Source organism: Hyperolius riggenbachi, chromosome 2, assembly GCF_040937935.1.
Source record: "Hyperolius riggenbachi isolate aHypRig1 chromosome 2, aHypRig1.pri, whole genome shotgun sequence".
In the NCBI taxonomy this organism is placed as follows: Eukaryota; Metazoa; Chordata; class Amphibia; order Anura; family Hyperoliidae; genus Hyperolius; species Hyperolius riggenbachi.
In genome coordinates, this window is record NC_090647.1 from 367,179,470 (window position 1) to 367,206,424 (window position 26,955).

The 26,955-nt window shown below is 42.6% G+C and overlaps 1 long non-coding RNA gene across 4 annotated transcripts in view; it reads left to right on the forward strand.

The window, feature by feature from the left end:
• The window catches only part of LOC137544484 (uncharacterized), a 190,026-nt gene that overhangs the window by 18,074 nt on the left and 144,997 nt on the right, over positions 1–26,955 (forward strand). For 3 of the 4 annotated variants that reach the window (XR_011025873.1, XR_011025874.1, XR_011025872.1), the window contains exon 3: positions 22,132–22,252. The exons of the other annotated variant lie outside the window; for it this stretch is intronic. This is a non-coding gene — a long non-coding RNA (uncharacterized lncRNA). The remainder of the gene's footprint in view (positions 1–22,131; positions 22,253–26,955) is intronic. 4 annotated transcript variants of the gene reach the window in all.

Genomic DNA, 26,955 nt, shown 5'->3' on the forward strand with positions numbered 1-26,955 from the left:
ATTAAGAAGTACGTTTCTTCCAGAGTAAAATGAGCCATAAATTACTTTTCTCCTATGTTGCTGTGTCACTTACAGTAGGTAGTAGAAATCTGACAGAACCAACAGGTTTTGAAATAGCCCATCTCCTTATGAGGGGTTCACAAGGACTTCTTTATTTTCAAAATGCACTGGATGAATGGTAGTTGCTCCGTCCAACTGCCAAAAAAAGTGTACAGCGAGCCGGGAGGCTGGCCAGCATCTTTGTATTAATCTTTTTCAGGGAGTGTCTTTATAAAGAATAAAGGCCATGCTGAGAATCCCCTACAGATAGATGGACTAGCCTAAAACCTGTTGGTAATGTCAGATTTCTACTATTTACTGTAAGTGACAACTGCATAGGAGAGAAGTAATCGGTGGCTCATTGTACTCAGGGAGAAACCTACTTCTTATTTGTATGTACGGTATCTTACATTTTTTAAAAATGTTAAAGATTTTTTAAAGATTTTAGCTACAGTTCCTCTTTAAGAAGGTAGAGACAGTGGATAGCTGTAAGATTAACAGACAGACTCCCCACACTCCTGCACAGATTACAGGTAAGGAAAAGCATGTTAAGAAGTAGGGGGCCTGGGAAATCTCAGATCTCTTCTGGAGGACAAGAAATGTAATGCATTTTGATTGCATTATTGATCAGATTGTAGTTTCAGACTGAAATAGCATATTTTTGTTAAAAATACACTTGTTATTTATGTCACAGCTATACGCTGATATCTAGAGAAAAGACTATATGCCATCTGATTTGTGACTTTATTGCAGAATAAGTGTTTCTGGTAAACATCCACTATAAAGAACTTCATTTTATTAGCTTTCCTTAAGGCAAATTCTGAAAGAATATGTTTAAAAATGAAATAAAAACTACAATGATTTCCCTTAGGGTGAATCATTGACTAATTGTCATGTTAAAAAATGGAAACTCATTAAGCTTACATTTTTATTTTTTGCCAATATTACCTTAACGTGGTTCCTTATCAGTTAGCATATGATAATTTTTATTTGTATACAGTCATGAGAACAAGAAATGACACCCTCTTTCAATTCTAACGTGTTGTGCATCATGACATAAAAAAGTTTATCTTAACCACTTCAGGACCATAGGTTTACACTCCCCTAGTGACATGGCTATTTTTTACAATTTAGTGCTCTGCAGCTTAAATAGCTCTCTGCAGAGCCATACTACTTAGCACACAAGTGATTCCAGAGCTTTCTGTTGGTGGGCTATGATCACTGCTGGCGTGTTTGTTTATTTTTTTATTTAGAGAAATTTATTTAAAAAATACAAACAAATATTTTTTTTATTTTTTGTTATTCTCCTTCTTCCCTCCCCCCGCCAGCCAGTCAGCCTATGAGAGGGGATCATGATCGGAGCCTTTCTAGGGGACCACCATCTGACACAGCTGTCCCCAGTACAGGGCTGCAGTAGATCGCAGCACTGCACAATGTAAATAGACAGTGGTTTCATTTTTTCACTTCATGATCACGGCATACAAATGTCACCTCTAGGACCAACCTTTATGTTTGGACTTTTATTATTTCTTGATGAACTTACCTGACACTATCTGTGGCCACACTACACATGAATATAACTCTATTGTTGACCCTCTGAGGAAGCGGTGTCTGTCTGCAAAAGGTCCGTCAGGCAACTAGCAATGCACTTTGTGTGTTTTTCTTCTAGTGGACACAATTGACAGTAATTTTTTCATATATCTTTGTTGGTGGATGTACAAGAAACATACAATATATTAAGCTAATTAGCATTGTAATATATCTCTGGGGGTTTCTAAGTAGAGATGGCCCGAACCTCCGATTTTCGGTTTGCGAACCGCGAATGCGAACTTCCGCAAAACTTTCGCGAACTGCAATAGACTTCAATGGGGAGGCGAACTTTGACAACTAGAAACGCTTATGCTGGCCAGAAAAGTGATGGAAAAGATGTTTCAAGGGGTCTAACATCTGAGTTTTTGCATGGATGAGTGGGATAGATGCCAAAAGTCCAGGGGAATAATCTGGATTTGATGCAAAGCAGCGTTTTAAGGGAAGAAATCACATTGAATGCTAAATTGCAGGCCTAAAGTGCTTTAAAACATCTTGCATGTGTATACATCAATCAGGGAGTGTAATTAGAGTACTGCTTCACACTAACACACCAAACTCACTGTGTAACGCACTGCAAACAGCTGTTTGTGTTGTGACGGCCGTGCTGGACTGGTGCGCACCATGGCAAGATTGCTCTTCCTCAGTGATATCAGGTAATGTCTGACTGCCTTATCAAGTTTCAATGTGTCTTTCTCTGCCATTGTTAAAGCTTTTTTTAAATTGCATTTTCTGCTGGCTGTTCAGTACCTGTAACGAGAGTCTGTTATGGAGGGCAAGTCTGCCATTGTGACCATGGGTAATGGCCGGGGAATCAGGGTTTGATTCTGGTCCAGAGTGGTAGCCTGAGAACCGGCTACCACCACCACACATCCAAGTAAGGAACCATTTGCTGTATAAGTAATTTACCTGCCCTGACCGTGCTTTGCAGACCAGGCATCTGTGGTCAGCTGGACCCTTGACCCAGCGCAAGACGAACCAAATCAAAAGCATTTGCCAAGAATGTGTTATGGAGGGCAAGTCTGCCATTCATTCAACTGTGTGAAACTTTCGATGGTACTTTCTCAGTACCATGGTGACCATGGGTAATGGCCGGGGAATCCTGGTTCGATTCCGGTCCGGAGTGGGAGCCAAAGAAACGGCTACCACCACCACACATCCAAAAAAGGCAGCAGGCACGCTGTGGGCAAAGGAGCAGGAACGGCTACCACCACACATCCAAGGAAGGCAGCAGGCATACTGTGGGCAAAGGAGCAGGAACGGCTACCACACATCGAAGGAAGGCAGCAGGCATGGCATGCACGTCCCGAGGTAGTGACCAAAAATAACAATACAGGAGGACTTTCCAGGCCCTGTTTTATATGAAATGAATCAACTTTAAATCCTTTAATGAGAATCTGTTATGGAGGGCAAGTCTGCCATCCATTCAAGTTTAAGGTATGCACTGACTGCCAGGTATAAAACAATGTGTAGTCAAAGATGCAGTGAAAGGTATGCAGTGACTGCAAACAGCTGTTTGTGTAGTGACGGCCGTGCTGGACTGGTGCGCACCATGACGAGAGTGCAGGTGATGGCGGCTTTCCAGCCCATATGGTCGCCGGGCTGAGATAGCTGAATGACAGAACAGTGACTGTGCAGCTGATTAAAATTGGTCTGTCCACAATGAAGCAATGACCTTATTATCGTGGGTGTGTCTCCCCCCCCCCCCCCCGAGACACTCATATAGCCGGCGGTCATTGCTTCATTGCGATATGCAAGCCCCTTCACCACGGCAAGGTAATGATCATGAAGAGGAATTGGCACATGTACATGCCTTTTATTTTGCTTACACAAAGAATTTAATGTGTGCATTAAACACCAAGTAAACACCTGACTTGTCTGGCTTTACAAATTTGGCCTTATTGGCTATTCATGAGGCAATGCTCATGCAAAAATGCATTTGCTTTGGCATGCCAAACTATGCAGGGTCAAAAACCAACACCGCAAAGCGGTTGCCCTGCGGGAATTAGTTCATGCTTCATTAGCACTATCCAGGAGCGCCACGGGGAGGCTTCCCAATGTCCCCATACAACCGAGGGGCTGCGGGGCCCCAAGCTCTCTCACTGCCCAGAGACCACAGCGGTAGCCCGGAGCAGGAGGCTGGGGGCGCAGGTGACCCCCCCCAAGCGTGGCCAATGCCGGGGAGGGCCGTCTGCACCCGCCTCCTAAATTAAAAACAGGCACTTACCTTAACGTCCATTGCGTTCTGCTGCTGAGCATGACTTGGGTGCAACACATAAGAAAGGAGTGAAGCATGGGTAACCCCAAGCTTGTAGAGCTCGGGGTTGGCTCACACCCAGCACTCCAAGGGGGGGGGGAGGACGGGCGCAGACAGCTCACTCCAGGGCTCACACCACCTAGAACAAGCCATCCACCACCCGCCTCCAAAGGGGGGATAGAAATGAAATGCTTACACAAAGAATTGAATGTGTGCATTAAACACCAAGTGAACACCTGACTTGTCTGGCTTTACAAATTTGGCCTTATTGGCTATTCATGAGGCAATGCTCATGCAAAAATGCATTTGCTTTCGCTATCCAAAATATGCAGGGTCAAAAACCAACACCGCAAAGCGGTTGCCCTGCAGGAATTAGTTCATGCTTCATTAGCACTATCCAGGAGTGCCACGGGGAGGCTTCCCAATGCCCCCTTTAGTAGTGACGGCCGTGCTGGACTGGTGCGCACCATGACGAGGGGGAATTGGCACATGTACATGCCTTTTATTTTGTTGTTTCCGCTGCAGTGCAGTCAGAAAAATTAGGCAGGCATGTACATGCACCAGAAAAATTATTATAGCAGCCGCTGCTAGCAGCGGCCTTAAAAACTCAGGAATCCACTTGGAGTCCTGGACCCTGTTGGTGGTGGCGGAGAAGGCAGTCAACTGGCCTGCGGGCAGAGATGCTGTGTGCGGAGCGACTTAGTCTTGCGGCAGGCAGTCACACGGCATGCAGGCAGAGATGCTGTGTGTGGGGACTGACTTAGTCTTCGGGTAGGCCTGAGTGTGCTTTGCAGACCAGGCATCCGTGGTCAGATGGACCCTTGACCCAACGCTGTGTGCCAGAGATGTCACCACTTGCCTTTCAACATCACGGTACAGTTTAGGTATCGCATTTTTTGAGAAACAATTGCGGCCTGGTATCTTCCACTGCGGTGGGTGGCTTTGCTTTGTGTGCTGCTTTTTCTCAGGTGGTCATCCCATTGCTGTTTGTGCTTTGTAATCATGTGCCTTCGTAAGGTAGTTGTCCCTACGCGGGTCTTGGTCTTTCCACGGCTCAATTTTCGGTGGCAGAGAGTACAGATGTCATTGCTCTCATCTGAGGCAGACACACAAAAAAATTTCCACACCGCTGAGCCCTGGAGTGATGGTACTTTGGTGGTTACGGGTGAGTGTTAAGTGGGGTGCCAGAATCAGAGCAGGAGGAGGAAGATATGTCACACTTCCGTGCGGAAGCTGAGAAAGATGAGGTGTTCTGTGTTAAATAGTCCTGACAACATTGGGGGTTGATGGCACGTGCCTTCTTCTTTGAACACTGTACTTTGGTAGAGGGCCGCACGAAATCACGACAGCGCGACCTCGAACAGACCTGCCAGGTGGCCTGCCTCTGGCTCTGCCTTTTGTTTTGTCCATATTGGGGGGGATGAAGTGAAAGGTATGCACTGACTTGACTAATACAATGTGCAGTCACACAGGTGCAGTTAACAGCTATGCACGGAGTGGTATATCACACTGCGTGCACTCATGTAGGTAGGTGGGTGCACTGAACACAACAGGTAGGTATATGCAGTGATAAGTATTACAAATGTGCACCTGTCACACACACATACTGTGAACAGGTACAATGACTGGTGGTATTAAATATCACACTGTGTGTGCTTACGTAGGTATGTGGGTGCACTGAACACAACAGATAGCTATATGCAGTGATGGGTATTACAAATGTGCACCTGTCACACACACACATAGGTACCGCCATGAACAGGTGCAATGACTGGTGGTATTAACAATGCGTGCGCTCACGTAGGTAGGTAGGTAGGTAGGTGCACTGAACAATGAACAGGTGCAGTGATTGGGATGGGATTACAAATCTGCAGCTGCCTGTCACACACACACACACACACACACACAGATAGTCACTGAATGGGCTGGGCCGGGCAGTGGCACAGTAGGAATTATACCAAAGGCCAGCTGCAACTGACTGACAGGGCTGTATATAATGCAAGTGGGCCGCACACAAAAAAAATAGATCACAAGAACAAGATTAGCTCTCAAAAGAGCTGTTGAGAGGTGCTTTTTTAGAAATAAGAATCAGAAAGGAGCAAGCTAACAAGCCTACAAGAGCCTAACTAAGTTTCCCTATGAGAGTCTGCAGAAGCTCTCCCTTCTCTAATTACTGCTGGTACACGAGTGAGTCCAATGCCTGCCTTTTATAAGGGGGGAGTGGCTCCAGGGGGGAGTGTAGCCTGATTTGCTACAATGTGCCTGCTGACTGTGATGTAGAGGGTCAAAGTTGGCCCTAATGATGCACTATGGTGGCGAATCGAACTTCCGGAAAAGTTTGCAGTTTTCCGCGAACGCGAACCATGAAAGTTCGCCAGGAACCGTTCGCCGGTGAACCGTTCGGGCCATCTCTATTTCTAAGTAAGACAGTACGAGTATCAATACTTATTCATCTATCTTAGGTTAGTGCAAGCAGGCAGCATCAGCTGTGAAATGAAATGCTAGCTCTACCTAGCAATCTCAGGTAACCAATCAATGCCAGGTCAACAACCAACCAGTATTAGTACAAGATAAGGGAAACGAAGCAATGTCAAGCTAACACTAAAGGTAGCCATACATCAGGTGACTTGGTAGTCGATCGACCATCCAATTCGATTATTATAATCAAATTGGATGAAAATCAGTGCCGCCAAGTGCATGCCCGCCCCGACAATGCAACCAATTTCCATGGCCACACTCATTTTTCAGCAATGTAACCCTCATATTTTTCGGAGCACTAGCTGCAGTGTGCTGATCTCTGCTGCCAACAGTATGTACAGTATAAGCTTTTCTCCGGTGCCTGCACTGTGTGCTGATTTACCTCCAGTGTGTACAGTATAAGGTGTTACTCTGTGCCTTTACTGATTTTAAACCAGCTGTATTGTATGCTGATCCCTGCTACTTTCAGTATGTACAGTATTAGCTGTAAAGCCTGGTACACACATACAATTTTGATTAGCCAATTTTAACTCTGTTCATCAAATGCATTGTCTGTTGGCCCACTTACTGCATGGGGGTGGTAAAATTGGTCAGTGATAGACCAATCAAAATTGTATGTGCGCATACATCTTTGATCTATGACTTTACTGATTGTTAATTATCTAAATAAAGGACAGGGGGCTCCATCCAATATTTTGATGGGCAGGCCCGTTATCTGTAGCTTACACCGCTGCTAAGTTCATGTACATTTGGCCCCACGCATGGCCACGTCCACTCACTGTATGGCCACACCCGTTTTTTGCCGCATACGCCCCCCACCTAGAGCCCACAGGTGCCCCCAATCTCCAAGGACCCTAGGAACGCCCCTGAGGCCACCCCTGACAGATTAATCACTGCTCTTTAATATTCAGAAGTGACCAATTAGTGGTAAATAAAGCTTATAAGTGGACAATGTCCATGCAAACTAAGACACTGATTCATCAGCCCTACTTATGTATAAGAAGGGGGAATATCACACATAAAGACAAGCACATGCCGTCATACATACACTATAAAGTGTTATTTATCTGGGGCGAGTACTTGGCAGTGATTTTTCTGTGACTTTTCAATGCCCACACCTGTAATTCCCAGTGACAGTAACAGGAACATAGACAGTGGTGTAGGCACTTTATTTTGGTCAGTCATCAATAGTGTACACATATACTAAATTAATATGCTCTTTTGTAGTAAATCAATTATACAGTTCCAGTTTTGCACTTTATGCTGTGCTACAGAAGTGATGAAGTCCCCTTACATGTACAACACAGAATGCAAAGCCTCTGCTACACAGGTAGCTTTAGACTGGGAAGACGGCCATACACTAATATATATATATATATATATATATATATATATATATATATATATATATATATATATATTATATATATATATTATTATTTTTTTATAGTACATATGTACAGTAAATTCACTTTAACCATTGATTCTAATGAAAATCTATTGAAACAAAGGCATTTTCAATCAATATTACTCTGCTGGATCGATCCCACTGGCAGCTGCCAGGGGGAGCTGGGAGCCGCAGGCATCAGCAGCATGGGATTGAGGTTCTTCAAACCTTTATACTACATTAGGCAGTATTAATCTAGTAGATAAATCAGTGGGATTGATATTAACTAAAATTTCAGCTTAAAAAGCTAAAGATAAAGCAAACCCATGAGATCCCCAGGAGAAAAAGTCCCATACTTATTCCAGCAGAGGAAAGCCTCTGGATCCTCCAGAGGCTTCTTCTATCCTACTCTTCCCGATCACCGCTGGATATCAAGACCCTTTGGACATTTTCGGCCATGCTCCCATCCATGAACAAGCATAGCTGTGGTGCCCAGGTACAGGACACCTCATGCATGCACAGTAGCATGGAGCCACTCAAGCTCGGCTTTTTGTGCTCAGTCTGAGTGGTTCCATACTATTGCGCATGCACAAGGCTTCCTGTGTCTGTGCAGTGCGGATGCATTTGATCACGTACAGAAGTGTGGCCACACACACCACTCAACAAAGCCCTTGTCAAGCGGGTTCCTGGGGTCCCAGCATTGGATCGGTGGCGGCGAGGGGGATGAGAGAAGCCTGTGGGCTATGCAGATGCTTCCCTCTTCTGAGGTAAGTACCCATTTGGGACACTTTTTACCTTTCAGGTACACTTTAAATCTTGTTTAACATCTAACGATACAGAGTGGCTCAGAGTGGGAGAAAATATAAAAAAATATCCATTGTTTAACTAATCTACTGCTAATTGATAGCTTATGGCCAATTCAAAATTTAAAAATAAGAATTTATAATGATCAGGATATGCATTGTCTGCCTGCAAAAAAATTTTTTTAAAGGGAAGTCGAGGTGAAAGTGATATGAAGGCTTGCCTGGCTGTTCTGCTAATTTTCTGGCAGATCTTCAGACATAGGTCCATATGCAATTCACTTTTTCTCCTGAGTTTTCTCCTAGGTGGTATTTACACACCTTGTCATAAAATAGAAGCCACCAATTTAGGACAGGCTCCTGTCTCAACATCGTATTGCTTCATATGTAGGGCCTGAAAGGCCAATATAGAACAATCCACTCTTTATTCCAGGTCTGAGCCCAACGTATACTCTACACACAATCCTTGGTAACAACCTTAATTAGAAACAAGTATGGCAAGATAAAGGTCCTCTTCCCTTGTCATCCTTGGTGACCACAGATAAAATCTCCCCTATGGTGCAATTTGAGTACCTACAACTGTCGCATTTCCTAAAAAAGGTGACAGATGACCAATTATCCTGTAGAGAATTCACAGATGTGGAAAGTCTATGTTTTTTTCCCCCTCCAGATGAACATAAAATATCTGTACTATATGACACTTTACTCAACTATATATACGATACCACACCTAAATTTATTGCAGAATGGGAAAACACCTTACACATTACATTGTCCAAAGAAGATTGGACTAAGTGTTTCCTTTTCATCAATAAATGCTCCCTATCTACGAGAGCCTGAGAAAATGCTTATAAAATTGCATCCCACTGGTACAGAACGCCTGTCAGACTACACAAGATCAATAAAGATATTCCTCCCACTTGTTGGCATTGTAACTGTGAGGATGGTGACTTAGTTCACATCTGACATAGTTGCACCAAACTACAACCTTTCTGGACTAAGATTTGTAAAATTATTGAAGCTATCAGTGAAATAAAGGTGTCAAATGATCCAGTTACTCTACTACTATTATAAATACCTTGCCCTATTAAAATGTACAAAAAAAATCTCTGATTCAACATATTCTCACAGCTGCAAAACTGACAATTCCTAAGTTCTGGAGATCTACCCACGTTCCCACAATCTCTGATTGGCTAAAGGAGCTGAATTCTTTGAAACATTTGGAGCAAATTATCCACCTGGCCACAAATCGAGAGGAAAAATTTAAGGAAATTTGGAGGAGATGGGAGTTTTTCATTTTATCTGATGAAGGCAAATCTCTGCTCAACCCCGAATAGTACAATTACTGCCCATATATAAGTGGCAAATTGGCCAGACAGGAGGTCAGGAAGGTGTATGAGGAAGGTGGCATACCCATACGCCTCTAACCTTTATCTTCTGTCTCTCTCTCTCCTTCTTTTTTCCTTCCTTCCTTTCCCTTTTTTCTTTTTTCTCTTCTTTCCCTAATTTTTCGCCTTTTTTCTTCTTTATCAACACTAAAACAATGTGGTGCAGGAGAAAGGGAGGGATAATTTTTATTTAATGTAAGATAAGGTTCTACGTATCCTAGTACAGGGTCTCTGAGAGATATAAGTCCTTTCATGACTGATTTTCTTCTATGTTTTAAAAGTCAACTGTTTATAAAATAGGATGTAGAAACTAATTGCTCTTGCAATGCTTTAGACTCATTGAAATTGTTCCCTTAGTACAGGCGTAGACTCTCACTGTACTTTTTCATTTATCTTGCATAAGGTTGTATGCGTTGTACACATGTTGCCTCTCTGTTTTATTCATGCATCAATAAAAATAAAAATATATATAAAAAAAAAAAATAGAAGCCACCAGCAAGCAAGAGAATACTCAAAATAATTTTGATAGTACTTTTTCGCCAACTTTTAGGTACTTTTTCAATTGTAAAATGCTTAAAAGAGAAGATGAAAATTATCTCCTAGAAGATAATTAGGGAGAAAAAGTTAATTGTATATGGGCCATAGGCCCATATGCAATTCACCTTTTCACCCGAGTTTTCTCCTAGGAGATAATTTTCATCTTCTATTTAAAATAATTTTTTAGCACTTTTCAACTAGAAAAGTACAAAAAGTAAATGGAAAAAATGTTTTAAAAACTATTTTGAGTATTTTCTTCTTTCCTGGTGGCTTAAAAGGCAATTTATTGACAAGTTAAAAAATATCACCTAGGAAAAAAATTCAGGAGAAAAAGTTAATTGCATATGGGCCCTAGAGTCAAAACCATGGAACAAGCATATGGCTAATCCAGTAAAACCTGAGTCAGCTGAGTCAGTACCTGATCTAAATATGCTTCTTCGGAGTCTATGACTAAAAGTATTGGAGGCACAGGATCAGGAGGACTGCCAGGCAACTGGTATTATTTAAAAGGAAATAAATATGGCAGCCTCAATATCACTCTCGCGTCAGGTTCCCTTTAAATATCAGGGAAAGACACACACACACACACACATTCATTCATATACAAACACACACATAGACACACATGCACACGCACTCCCATTCAGACACGCACAGACATGTACACACCTTCCCAAAATGTTTACAATTAAGCGAGGATTAAACCCACAGAGAAAATGCAGATTTCTGACTGGGAGCATAAAATGCAGGCTGCAGGGAAACAATGGAGGCAACAGGACAAATTCTAATTTCACATTATGGCACAATTAAAAGCAAACATTTACCAGCTTGCCAAAAATAATCCAGTTAATTGTGTGTCTTGGGGAGGGCTGTGTTTTTATCTTCTCCTTTTTCCCAGAGATAACATCTTTTTATTAGATTGTCTGAGTAATTAGTGGCAAAGCCAATTTGTTTACAACTAGTTGCTGAATGATAATTGGCGTCTCCTGTTTTATGTTGCAGTTTCAAAGTGGAAAGCTGTATAATCATATGGGAACCCATTGAGTAATTCAGAGGACAAGCTTCATTTAGCAAATAGGGCGGAGAGGAGGCAGTCATGTGACAAATTGGAACAATGTTTTAATACAAGCATGCTAGATCAATGTGTCATTCCAATTTAAGATTAAGTGGTTTTTGATACTGCTAAAATAGAAACACTGAGTGCTTTGCAGTGCTTTTTCTGACAGAGAGTAATTTTCCTGTATGTTATCATATGACTGTAGAGCTGGGAGTTGAAATGATTGGCTTTATGTGTAATTAATTTTAGAGTATTTGCAAGCATCTGGTGTCCTGTACATTGTGAGGAACATTAGGTTTTCTCCATGATTTAATGCAAAATTGTATGATTAAAACTTTGTCCAGATGGACGATTCATCATTTGTTTATAGGAAGCTCATTTGCAGAAGGTAGACAGTTACAGAACCAGCTGAATTATGTTCCTCTCAAAGGTACCAGTTATTTCATAGCCTTGTACTGCAGTCTGTCTAAATTCAATGGCACTATATGGCACTCACATTGAAGACTCTTATTAGTGGCGCTCAGAAAACTTTTCCTAAACCATTATTTTTTTTTACAGAGGCTGATTGTGCAGCACATGCTTCAAGCCTGTAGATGTTGTAGGTGCTGTTATTACATTTATCTACATTGTGTAAAGCCTCAACATGTTAATAAATCCCCTTTTCACTGTTTGCATTCCATGACTGCAATACACAACAGACTGATGGCAATGATGTTGTGTTCATATCTCTGTAGCAGCTTAAAGGGAACCTAAACTCAGAGGGAAATGGATGTTTTATTTTAAACAATACCAGTTGCCTGGCCTTGCTTCTGATCTGAGCAGTAGTGGCTCAATAACACACTTGAAACAAGCCTGCAGCTAATCCAGTCTGACTTCAGTCAGAGCACCTGATCTACATGCCTGTTCAGGGGCTGTACCTAAAAGTATTAGAGACACAGGATCAGCAGGAGAGTCAGGCAACTGGTATTATTCTAAAAGGAAAAATCCATATCCTTCTCAGTTTAGGTTCCCTGTAAGCCTTCTCTTCCACATGCCTACAATGCATTGTACTGTTTGGAAGCAGTGTCTGGCAAAAATGAACCAAATCAAACATTGACAATACATGCTATGTGAACACCACCACTGAACTCTGTTGTTCACATTTTTTTGCTAGCATTCCACTGTTATTAATCCCTCAATGGCACAATAGGGAAATGATGGCTTTCAAAGCTAGTGTGAGCTAGGCCATGAATCATATACAGACTGCTAACCATTCAGTGCCTTGTAACATCCTTTCAGGATCAGAATCTAAACCATATTTTATTGACAAAGCAACTTTACACTTGACTAGTTTCTTAACAAATACAGACAATATGACAACCAGACAAACAATATGGATATGGATATTACAATGATAAAATGGAAATGGCTTGGTAGTTAAATTGGACCAAGAGTCAGTTAACCTCCCTTTTGCAAAATAGTCTTACTTGGGACTCAGTTCAACGCCATCAACAATGTGGTGTCCATGATGGAAGAAAATGTTGTCTTGCTGAAATCATTAATAACTCAACTACTTCTATCAGTGAAAGACCTAGCAAGGCTGTGCCGATGAGTTCTAGGATTGATGCCGTTTTCTATTCTCACAGTGACATGGAATCATTGGCATCGATCTAAGACCTCTAGTATTCCGTTACCAGTGAAACAAAAAAGACCTTTATCAAGCCATCCCCCAATTGTTTTCAGTAAAAAAAAAAAAGTCTCTCTTTAGTTGGCTGTGGAGCATACTGTTAACAAGTTTCAATTCAAAGACAATGGCCTCCACTGCATTGGCCACTACCATCTCACATTATTGAGCTCAGATCAATAAAATTGGCTTGGACTAAGTTATAGCCAGTCTTAAAAAACTGTTCAGTACCGAATCAGTTTGACAGCAAAGTGACAGTAGCTTACTGTATATGAAGAGGCAATGAAGGATCCACAGCCTACCCTTATCAATAGGCAATACTTAGGAGAACTCATGGAGAAGCTTGTGATCAGTTTTATCAGCTGATAGATTTCTTAGGCTCTGATTTGCTGGTCACGATCATGCATTAAACCAGGAAGTCATCACAGTAAATCAGAACCTCACAAATCTATCAGTTGATCAAACTGATCACATGCTTCTCCATAAGTTCTCCTAAGCATTGCCATCCCTCTTTATCAGTAGTACTAGAACCCCTAGTAGATTCAGCGGAAGGTCTGACCATATATTACATTTTGAGAATCCAGAATATGCCTGCAGATTGTCACTCTAGAGTAAGATTAGACACCAACAAGTTGCTGTTTTGCTTCAGGCATTTTCAGAGATAGGTGAGAGTTTGAGATGTCAATCCCATTCCCACCTCTGGATTTGTTATACTAAGTATAACAAGCTTCGGAGCATTGCAATTCTGAATTGTGCTACAGAATGTAATTTTGCTGACTTAAAAAAACAAAACATTTTTTCTTTTTGATTCAAAATTGATTTTCTCTAAAAATACAAGGTCTTTCTCGCAATGTTGTACTCTTGTTCCCACTGAGCCCTTAACATACCTTCCTAAATTGGTGATTCTAGGGTGATTCTAGCATGTAAGGTTTTTTTTTTTTGCTATTAACCACTAAAATTTTTAGGTGTTCACCTGCCATTAAAGTCCATGGTGCTCATCGCAAATGTCCATTTCGTGATTTTTTATGGTAAAATTTGCAAATGCATTTGCAAACATTTGTTCATGATGTTCGGCCATCCCTACTCTTGAAACTCGACCTACAAAAACCTGCTGACAAAGTGGAAAGCCCACCATCTAAATCCAGGTGGCTTTGAAATGATAAAGGTCAAGGTTTCTAGCTCTTGAATATTCACAGGCAGTGATGTAAACTCTACAAAAGGCCTGCAAAGCAACTGCTAATGTTGTGTATCTAAATTTGATTTCAGGACTTTACTACAAATAAACAACTAAACAGCTCAAACCTGCAGCTGCAACATGTTTCATCCTCCTGTCAGGGGTCTTGCCTCAGTGAATCAGTTGTTTTGCTAATGCAAGAGGGACCTACATAATATGTTTTATTATTTTGGCTGATCCCTGTATACTATATATTGATTATATTATGTACAACATATAAACATTTTTAAGCCTATAATTCACTGACCAACAGTGACCCGTACAATTGCTCATACCATGAAATAAACAGCTGCCTTTACAGCTTACTATAACAATCTTCTCAAAATATTTGTATGACCAGTAAAACTTCTCGAAATGGCTCTGATAGAAACCGATTTAATAACTGTAATTGTATAGCTGGTTCAAATGGCCGCTTTGGCAAAGCATTACTGTCTACCTCTTTTTTTTTCTTTATGAAATATAAAGATAAGTGTTATTAAATCTCAACAGCACAAAGGAAAGTGGTTACATGGCTATGATGTGATCAATGCAAGCTGTAAAAATAATTTCTTTTAGAAAACTTGTGCTGCAGCGTAGTCTCCTGCTATTATGTAGTGCAACAAGTTCATTGTCATAACGCAGTCTCCTTTTCCACTAACAAGCTCTAATCCCCTTAGAACAGGCAACTGACTCTGAAGCATGCTCCCCTAGCCTTGACCTTCTGGCATCAAAGGGGGGAGGGAAAAGCTCATAGTTCGTAGTGTTTGTCATGTGGCTGAGTAAATGAGATCAGGAACAAAAAGCAAGCGAGGATTCCATGTTCATAGATTCTGAATGTGTCAAGTACTCAACACTAGCTGCTCTGGTTTATCCTCCCACATACAAGAAACAGTGAAAACAGGTCACTGTTTCTAATTGACACGCAACACTGCAACTGTATCAGAAAGTCCAGACTTAAAATGTCAGCACTGCTGTTCTGTACACCGCGGCCGAGATTACAAGCTTTCAGAAATATGTAGAGTTTTTATTGATTCCTCTGTTTTCTCAAAGGATATCTAGAATTGTGCTGCAAAGCAGACATTTGCAAAAGTCAAAGGTTACAACTATCTGTCAATAAACAGTTCACTATTTTGAAAACTGGATACTAATATGCATGGACTGTACGCAAATAAGCAAGGCAGCCCAATAATTCTATTAAAATAGAGCATGACAGGCAAAACATGTTATCTCTTGCTGTTAAAATGATCGTTTTCATATTACAGTGGAGCATCAGGAAATTTAAAAAGCAGCCAAGCATACAGCAAAATATTTGCAACAGCCATGTTTAAAGATGAAATGATAAAATGGCACCAATTGAATGAACTGTGGTTGATTCACTAACATACAATAAACCTGGTGTACATAGACAGTGCACAGCAATTACCAGTGTTTATGCAAGTAATCTTATAGGATACATCTAGGTGTTTAGAAAAAGCAGATCTACTTACCTGGGTCTTCCTCCAGCTCCTGGCATCTTATCTGTCCCTCGCCACAGCTCTGCTCCAAGCCCGTGTCCCGGGGTCCCCTCTGGTGCAGCAGCCGACCTGACGAGGTCGCGGTAGCTCCTGGCTACGTGAGTGCAATCAAGAGCGGCGCGTCTACACTCTCACACAGTGAAAAAAATGTATCAGCACACCGGTTTTCCATGAGTTCACGCTCTTTTATTGAGCCATGCGTTACCAAAAAGGTATAAAGCCGACAATTGTTTCGGGAGCCGCACAGGGTCCCCCTTCCTCAAGGCATATAGTTACAATGCATGCAATTCAAACCACCTATATAAACTAACATAATCCCCAATAGCCACACCCCAAATAATGCAAAACAGTGATGTCATCTCCGTTGTTCACAATATAAACATGCCACATTAACAGTTATAACCTGCAATCAAAACCATTGGTTAAGTGGTATTAAATGTCAGTGCGCACAGCGCTACTGTACTTTATGATTCATACCTCTCGAGGGATTCTCCAGTCATGCCCTGTTGTAAAGCTGTGGATAATTGCTGCAGCGTTTGAATGTGCTTATTGACAAGTAGCCGTTGCTTACCTGGCTCGCCGGCCAGTCATCCTGAACGCGCTCCATAGCTGGGTCCCGCCCGTCACCTCTCATAGGTGGAGGGATCCCACACCATGGGATTCACCGCTCACACATTGCGTTTCCGCCCAGTTACGACGGAGCGCCATGCTCCGCCCTCGATGGGCGTGTTTGCCGGCATTGCGTCATGGGGCTGGTTGTGACCTGTTGCCATGCAACAGTCACAATGCCCAAGACAAGGAAGAGCTACCAGTTCCGCCCCCACTGGGCGTGTACACCCGCACGTTGTCTCCAGATTGGCTGCCATCTCTCCCGCAGGGACAGTGGCAGTGTCCGTAAAGTCTGCAGGCACCATAAGGCGGAAACAATTCTCCACCCGTGCATGCGACGCTAAGTGCAATACATAACAAACAACACATTGCAAAATAATGACGTGCGCATGGGTTATAGGTATACACTTGCGGGGAACTGTACTGGAGATTACCTGTCCATTGCAGCACACACGCTAGAGCACACTTACCCACCAGGGCATGATCATGGGCATGATGGACCGGTAGAACCCTCTAGGCTGCAACCACAAAAGAGAGAAAGAGACAAAAAATATCACTGGACATATTTCATAATGACATGTTAATATCAAACATTTACGGCAAGACATAATAAAAATTTTGTTGGAGTGTCCATGAAAATAATAAAATCCTGTGAAAAAAAGGGACAATTAGTGAACCAACAGACATTAGAGGATATACTTGATCATTAATTTCTATTACTCCACATTTGTGTTATCTTTCCCTAATGAAACAAGTTAATGGATTATTTTTATTCAGGCCTCCGGGCTGCACAGTGCCTAATTCATGAATCCAAAAGGCTTCTTTCTGCAATAATCTAGTGTCCCTGTCACCTCCCCTCAGGGGTGCCTTTACATGTTCGATGACCTGTCCCCTGAGCTGACAAGCTCCATGTTTATTTTCAATGAAATGGACAGCCACCGGTTTCGTGTAATCGAGGTTCTCCTTTCTCTCATGGGCTCTCCATGTTACATTTATGTCACTACAGTGTTTCTGGAACCTTACTTTAAAGAGAACCCGAGGTGGGTTTGAAGAATATTATCTGCATACAGAGGCTGGATCTGCCTATACAGCCCAGCCTCTGTTGCTATCCCAAAACCCCCTAAGGTCCCCCTGCACTCTGCAATCCTTCATAAATCACAGCCAGCACTGCTGACAAGCAGCTTGTCAGAGCTGGCTGTGTTTATCTCTATAGTGTCAGTCTGCTGCTCTCCCCGCCTCCTGCAGAACTCCGGTCCCCGCCTGCGTCCCTTCCCTCCCTGCTGATTGGAGGGAAGGGATGGGGGCAGGGACCGGAGCTATGCAGGAGGCGGGGGAGCAGCCGAGACTGACACTACAGATGTAAACACAGCCTGCACAGCGAGGCTGTCATTTATGAGGGATTGCAGAGTGCAGGGGGACCTTAGATTGGTTTGAGATAGCAAAAGAGGCTGGGCTGTATAGGCAGATCCAGCCTCTGTATGCAGATAACATTCTTCAAACACACCTCGGGTTCTCTTTAAAGGAAGAAGTCGTTTTGCCCACATAGGCAAGTCCGCAAGGGCATTTTAACATGTATACACAGTAGTCTGTGTTACAGTTGTAATATTCCTTCATATAATATTTCTTGCCACTCCTGGGATGATGAAAAATGGATCCTGTTATTATGGAGTTGCAGACATTGCAGTTTGCACACTTGTAACATCCTTTCTTATTGGAGAAAGTAAATTCCTTACTGTACTTACTTACTGGATCGGCCTGTATTAAAGAGTTCCTCAAGATGGGGCTCAACCTATATGCGAACAAAGGTTTACTTTTTATTGAGTTGGTAAGGGTGCGGTCCGCTTGTAATATATCTATGTTTTTAATTACGGCTTGTTTAATGCACCCCGAGGCCACATTGTGGGTATGGACAAAAGGAGTGCCGATTTCCGATCTTTTAGTGGTCACTCCACTATGGAGATCTAGAGCTCTTTTCATGGCTTTTGTCAGTGTTGGCTTAGGGTATCCTCTTTCAAGGAACCTCCTCTCCATCTCTTCTAAGTGGGCTTCTCTTGTTGGAGTATTGCTACATATTCTAAGTACCCTCAAGAATTGTGACACTGGTAATCCCTCTTTTAGATGACTTGGATGAGAGCTGTTAAAATGCAGTATAGTATTCCTATCTGTAGGTTTCCTGTATAATGAGGTTTCAAGTCCTCCCTTAGTCAATATTATCATGACATCCAGGAAAGGTAAATGTGTGGTTGACATCTCTGGATTGAACACAATCCCGGGGTATATAGTGTTGAGATATGTGGTAAATTCCATGAGCTCACCTGTAGAGCCCTGCCATAATAAGAAGATGTCATCAATGAATCTTGTCCACCAGATGGCGCATTTTTTGAACAGCTCTGAAGTGTAGACATATTTTTCTTCTATTAGTCCCATGAAGAGGTTAGCCAGCGATGGTGCGGCCGAGCTTCCCATAGCGGTGCCTTTATGCTGTTGGTACCATTGTTTTTCGAACTTAAAGAAATTGGATGTGAGAATAAGTTCCAATCCGTTCAGGACAAACTCAGATGGTACCTTACGAGTCTCAGATCTCTCAATAAAGAACCTCACTGCATTCAGGCCTGCTTCGTTGGGTATGGACGTGTACAGAGCACTGATGTCCATTGTGCACAGTATTGTATTATCCTTTACCGGGTTCACTGCTTGCAATTTTTCCAAGAAATCATTGGTGTCCTTTAAGTAAGCTGGCAATTGTTGTACCAAAGGCTGTAGAACATGGTCAATGTATTGGGCTAGCGGTTGTGTCACCGATTCGGTTCCAGAGACTATAGGTCTAAACTTTAATGGAGAAGTACCCTTATGTATTTTTGGGAGTCCATATATGACTGGTCTTCGTGGATGTTGTATGTCCATGAAGTCATATTCATTCTCACTGATCCATTCATTGTTTAATGCTATTTTCAATAAGACACCCAGCTGATTTCTGATTTTAGTCGTAGGGTCATACGAGATCTTTTTGTATGTGGTCTCATCCTCAAGCATGATCAACATCCCATCTCGATATTTGGAATAGTCCATGACCACAATCGCTCCCCCCTTGTCTGCGGGCTTTATTATGATGGTGTCATCATTCTTCAAAGTAGTTATAGCATCTCTTTCGGCCTTGGTTAAATTTAACACATTTTTCCGTTTATCCGCCATTTTGTGGCTGTCATGTTTTACCATCTTGGTAAAACTCTCTATGCTATTGTACTCACCGGGGGGCATAAACTTACTTTTAAGCTTGAAGGGACTATTAGTGGTCAGAGTAGGGACGGTCTTAATCGGTTGTTTGTCAAAGTACTGTTTAATTTTCAAAGATCTTTCATACATGAAAGTATCGACCTCTAGATGAAAATCATTGAATCTTGCTGTGGGACAGAAAGAGAGTCCTTTGGACAATAGGCTTATCTCATTAGGTTGGAGCGTTCTCCGCGAAAGGTTGATTATCGGGCACGATGTCTCGTTTCCATTGGGTGTTTCTTGTTGTCTTTTGCACTGACCCCTCCTGGGTCGTCGGTTCCTTCTACTTCGTGAAAAGGATGTGATGATCCTGCTCCTGAGTCACTATCGGTGCTTGGATTCTCAGTGAATATGTCACTGTCTGGATTCCTTGGTGTGTACTTGGGTTTAGGTCTAGGACCCCTAGGACCTCTCGGTCTTGGTTGTTTGGGTCTTTGCGGTCTTGGGTAATTGTAACCTCCTGGTTGAGGTGCACCGTGCACCCACGGGTACACTCTTCTCTCCTTATAGTCCAGGCACACCTGTTTATATTTGTCCCTCTTCCTTTGTTGGACAAACGATCTGTAATCATTGACGTCCTTGTCCAATTTCGAAAGTTCTTTATTGAATCCTTCGTCAATCTCAGAGATGATTGTGACTTTTATTTGTATAGTGGACAATTCCTTTTCGACGTCAGCAAGGAGTACTCGTATCTCTTGGATGATCATTATCATGTAGTTGAGAGAGTGCTGGGTGGATAATGCACACCATCTTTCGCAAAACTCCGTCTTGTTCCTACTGATGGTAGGTTGTATGGGTATGCGAAATCCTTTTGGTATTTTCTTCTCTCGATAATACTCAGACAGGGTTTCTCCGTGCAATTCTAAATCAACCTTCCTTTTGCGGAGCCGTTTGAGCTCCTAAGTCAAATCTTTATTATTCTCATTTCCAAAGCCACCTCCCGGCTGGCTGGGGAATAAGATATCCTGGATATCATCTGTTGTGTAATTACACGGTAATTCCTCAGAGTCCATTGTTCAGCAACTGTCACCCTATTCACGGAAATCCTCTTGCCAAACCTTGATTGGTGAGGCAACAAAAATAGATACACTCCGCCAAGATAGCAGACTCAATCGCAGTCTGCTGTACTGGAAGCAAATCACCGTTTCTCTGGGTGCTGTCGGGTTGAAGTGAGGGTGCTCCTCCACAGTTGCCTATGAATCTTGCATGAAAAAGGTTATGAAGGGCACACCATCAAAAATATAATCGGGTGCTTGACACTGGGACATAGGCTATGCCTCACGTGAAACTGTGAAAAAAATGTATCAGCACACCGGTTTTCCATGAGTTCACGCTCTTTTATTGAGCCATGCGTTACCTAAAAGGTATAAAGCCGACAATTGTTTCGGGAGCCGCACAGGGTCCCCCTTCCTCAAGGCGTATAGTTACAATGCATGCAATTCAAACCACCTATATAAACTAACATAATTTCCAATAGCCACACCCCAAATAATGCAAAACAGTGATGTCATCTCCGAGACAACGTGCGGGTGTACACACCCAGTGGGGGCGGAACTGGTAGCTCTTCCTTGTCTTGGGCATTGTGACTGTTGCATGGCAACAGGTCACAACCAGCCCCATGACGCAATGCCGGCAAACACGCCCATCGAGGGCGGAGCATGGCGCTCCGTCGGAACTGGGCGGAAACGCAATGTGTGAGCGGTGAATCCCACGGCGTGGGATCCCTCCACCTATGAGAGGTGACGGGCGGGACCCAGCTACGGAGCGCGTTCAGGATGACTGGCCGGCGAGCCAGGTAAGCAACGGCTACTTGTCAATAAGCACATTCAAACGCTGCAGCAATTATCCACAGCTTTACAACAGGGCATGACTGGAGAATCCCTCGAGAGGTATGAATCATAAAGTACAGTAGCGCTGTGCGCACTGACATTTAATACCACTTAACCAATGGTTTTGATTGCAGGTTATAACTGTTAATGTGGCATGTTTATATTGTGAACAACGGAGATGACATCACTGTTTTGCATTATTTGGGGTGTGGCTATTGGGGATTATGTTAGTTTATATAGGTGGTTTGAATTGCATGCATTGTAACTATATGCCTTGAGGAAGGGGGACCCTGTGCGGCTCCCGAAACAATTGTCGGCTTTATACCTTTTTGGTAACGCATGGCTCAATAAAAGAGCGTGAACTCATGGAAAACCGGTGTGCTGATACATTTTTTTCACAGTTTCACTTGAGACATAGCCTATGTCCCAGTGTCAAGCACCCGATTATATTTTTGATGGTGTGCCCTTCATAACCTTTTTCATGCTTCACTCTCACACAGGGGTAGAGGCTGACAACCTCACCAGGTCGGCTGCTGCACTGGAGGGGACCCCGTGGCACTGGATGGAAATGGAGCTGTGGCTAGGGACACATAAGCTGCCAGGGGCTGGAGAAAGACCTAGGTAAGTAGATCTGCTTTTTTAAAAAAAAAAAACACTCCAGATGTATCCTTTAAAGCAATAACCTGATTTTTTGTTTTGTTTTTTTAATTGGCAAGCTCTGATGCTATGATCTATTAGCAGGTTGTCACCTCTTTATGAAGGGGCGTGGACCCCAAAGTCTCTTACAGCAAATCTTTTCTTTTTTGAATGTGTCTCTCACAGTATGTGAAGTAAGAACATTGAATACCTAATGCTGCACAAGAAAAAGCAATCCAGGAGCAACACACACTTTGATTGCAGTAGAAAACCTCCAATGTTTTAATTAACAAAAAATCCCAAAGAGCAAAAATAGTCAGTAAAAACATATACTTATTGGGCATCAATGCTTCAAAGAGGAGGTGCGGAGGAGGTTGAAAGGCCTTGAAAAAGCTCAGATATCAGGGCGAAACGATTTTCAACCTCCTCCGGACCTCCTCTTTGATGCATTGATGCACTATAAGTATATTTATTTACTGCTTGTTTTTGCTCTTTGGAATTTTTTGATAAATAGGTTTGAAAGTTTTCTACTGCAATCAAAATACATGTTGCTCCTGGATTGCTTTATTTTGTGCAATATAGTGTTGGATCTTCATCTTATCTGGAACATGCACCGCAGTGATGGTTGTTTGTAAAGTGAATTGGGCATAATCGTGTGCACTACGCTCTGTCTTTATAGCTTGAATTGAATGTCTAATAACTGTGAGCAGACAAAAGTTGTTTTCATAGCAAAACAGCTTCCCCAATGTCCCCAGATTTTTTGGTCTACAGAGAGAATAACTGTAGAGCAATTAGGGCACACCATAATCTAGCACCCTTCTTTTGAAAGTCACCTGCCAGGGATGCACTAGGTTAATAGTTATCTTAGGGTGAGACTTTTTTTTTTAGTAAAAAAACTTATGAGATAATTAATTCTATGTGTAGCAGGGTCAGACTTGGACACTAAGGGCCCACCAGGAAAGTTTCAGCCTAGGGCCCCCCAGGCTGAAACTTTCCTGCCCCCCCCCCCCTCTTTCGAGCTCACATACACATGTACTTTAGAAATTTTGTACAGATGTTAGTGCTATATAAATACACAGTCATTTGATAGGACATAAGACTATGACTATGGTAGGGAATAGATTGTGAGCTCTCCTGAGGACAGTCCATGACAGGGATATGGTTACATGTGGTGCACACAGTGTGCTGCAGCAAAACAATGAGTGTGGCCATAACATGATGGGGCAGAGCTAACTAATGTAACAGAACTAACTAATGTAACCATGTAACTCTGAGGAAGAGGGCCAGAGTTGCCAAAATGCCAATTGCTGCAACAGTAACCTTAAAGAGGAACTCCAGTGAAAATATGATTTAGTCAGCTTTTGCCCATTGTAAAATCTTCCCTCTCCCTGATTTACATTCTGACATTTATCACATGGTGACATTTTTACTGCTGGCAGGTGATGTTAGTGGAAGGAGATGCTGCTTGCTTTTTTGGCAGTTGGAAACAGCTGGTGACATTTTTACTGCTGGCAGGTGATGTCAGTGGAAGGAGATGCTGCTTGCTTTTTTGGCAGTTGGAAACAGCTGTAAACAGCTGTTATTTCCCACAATGCAATGAGGTTCACAGAAAGGAAACTGTCAAGATCATGGTCCTGACATACCACTGTGGGAGGGGTTTCACCACAATATCAGCAATACAGAGCCCCCTGATGATCCATTTGTGAAAAGGAAAATATTTCTCATGGGAAAGGGGCTATCAGCTACTGATTGGGATGAAGTTCAATTCTTGGTCACTATGACAATCAAATAATAAATGTAGCAACCATTACGTCTGACACATGACATGCAAAAAACGTTTCCTCTGACAATTGAAATGCACCAATCATTACCTCCGACACTTGAAATGCAACAACCGTTACCTCCGACACTTGAAATGCAACAACCGTTACCTCCGACACTTGAAATGCAACAACCATTACCACCGACACTTGAAATGCAACAACCATTACCTCCGACACTTGAAATGCAACAACCGTTACCTCCAACACTTGAAATGCAACAACCATTACCTCCGACACTTGAAATGGAACAACCATTACCTCCGGCACTTGAAATGCATCAACCGTTACCTCCAACACTTGAAATGCATCAACCGTTACCTCCGACACTTATAAAACATACAGATAAGTTAATTGGATTCCCCCTAAATTGGCCTTATACATAATACAGACATAGACATGGGTATGGGAGGGATTAGATTGTGAGCCCCTTTGAGGGACAGTTAAGTGACTAGACAATATACTCTGTACAGTGCTGCAGAAGATTTTAACGCTATATAAATACATGATAGTAAAGTTTGTGAACTGTGAACCAGCCTTGAGGACACACGGTATAGGGAGATAGGAGAGTGCTAGAGAGGATGTAGCAAAGGTGGGGGGAGGGGGAGAAAAAGAGAGAGACTGGGAAAAGGGGGTGAGAGGAAGAAAGATGAGTGAAAGAGGAGGAAAGGATAGCGATAGAGATAGGGAGGAAGGAATAGAGAGGGAGCGAGCACAGAAAAAGGGAAAAGAAGAGAAGAGAGTAGGAAAAAAATACATTAATAGAGTGCAAGATGGGAGAGGAAAGCAGACAAGTGTGGTATGTGGAGGGACTGAGAAGGCAACAATAAATCAGGCAGGCTGGAACAAAGCATTCCGCAAAAGCTAGCAAGTCAGCTTATCTATGTTTATATCACAGCTGACTGTTTACTCACTCATCCCAGGTAGTAAAAGCTCCGGTCCTGCTCTGCCTCTGTCCCGCAGACGCTCATCTCAGCCTCAAATCTCCCGGCAGTGAGAAGAGCTCAGGCTACGTTATTCAAGCAGCCGGGAAATAGAGGAGGCAGTGCGGCACAACTGAGGAGAGCACAGTTCGCCATGGTGCGCAGGGGAGCCTGGTGAGGGGGAAAAAAATAGTTATTAAAAAAACACTGGCGGTATTGATGGACACCTCATTCCTGTTCAGCTGCACTAATTTACCGGCAGATGACGTGCCGGTAAAAAAAAATTCTCTTGCTGGCTTTTTAATGTAATTACTGGGTGGCAACCCTACTGGCCACCGCAGTCATCTTGCTGGTGCTGCCACTGGCCAGGCGCAGAGAGGAGAGGGGCCTCTTGGGGTCATGTGACAGTGACATCACACAGTTTTTAAAAGGCCCACCTGAGAAAAAAATGGTAATCCAGTGGGTCAGTCCAACCCTGATGTGTAGTACGGATGATTTTTTTGACAGCTGTTTCGTGGAACCCACTTCCTCAGAGGTTAAAGAGTATGCCTATTGAAAATTAAATGTCTGTGTTTCTGCGGATTGCGGATTGGATCCAACTGTGCACCTATATCTCCCCCAGGCAGATTTAGTGCCAGCCTTGCCTCACACTATTAATTTTTAGTACGGATGATAAATAGAACATTAGCAACATGGAAAGTCCACACTCTGCCTTGTTAAGCTGTTAAGTTGTTAAACTGAAAGAAAAGAAGTAGTGGCCCTTCAAACATAGCCCCTTATACAGTCCTAAGAGTTCTGGTGTGAAACTAATAGACTTTCAAACAAGTTGTTTGTACACAAGTACGGACCTAACTGTCGTTTGAACAACAGTTAGCTCATGGATCCGCCAAGCGTATCAGTCAAAACTGCTGCTATCGGTCTAATGATCGTTCGTACACACGCCAAACTGTCGTTCAAATGACCAGTTTGGACGACAAGTCGTTTAGAAATATCAGACGTGTGTACATACCTTTAGCTTAAAAAATATGATCATAGTCAAGTTAAACCTCCGTCCTGGCCTAATGGTACCACATTTTAATAATGTTTTTTTCCAAGTTAGTTAGCCCTAATCCTAGTTAGGATTAACCACTTGAGGACCTAGGGCTTTCTACCCCTTAAAGAGACTCCGTAACAAAAATTGCATCCTGTTTTTTATCATCCTACAAGTTCCAAAAGCTATTCTAATGTGTTCTGGCTTACTGCAGCATGTTCTACTATCACCATCTCTGTAATAAATCAACTTATCTCTCTCTTGTCAGACTTGTCAGCCTGTGTCTGGAAGGCTGCCAAGTTCTTCAGTGTTGTGGTTCTGTGATGCATCTCCCCCTCCAGGCCCCTCTCTGCACACTGCCTGTGTGTTATTTAGATTAGTGCAGCTTCTCTCTGCTCTATTATCTTTTACAAGCTGGATAAATCCTCCTCTGAGCTGGCTGGGCTTTCACATACTGAGGAATTACATACAGGCACAGCTGTCTGCACTCTGCAGGAAGAAACAGCCTGACACTTCAGTGGAAGATAGCTGCAGGGGGAAAGAAACACACAAATGATCTCTTGAGATTCAAAAGGAAGGCTGTATACAGCCTGCTTGTGTATGGATGTATTTTCTATGTGTGGACATACTGTACATCAACCTACTTCCTGTTTTGGTGGCCATTTTGTTTGTTTATAAACAAACTTTTTAAAACTGTTTTTAACCACTTTTAATGCGGCGAGGAGCGGCGAAATTGTGACAGAGGGTAATAGGAGATGTCCCTTAACGCACTGGTATGTTTACTTTTGTGCGATTTTAACAATACAGATTCTCTTTAAGGACCGGCCACTTTTTTTCCATTCAGACCACTGCAGCTTTCACGGTTTATTGCTCGCTCATACAACCTACCACCTAAATGAATTTTGGCTCCTTTTC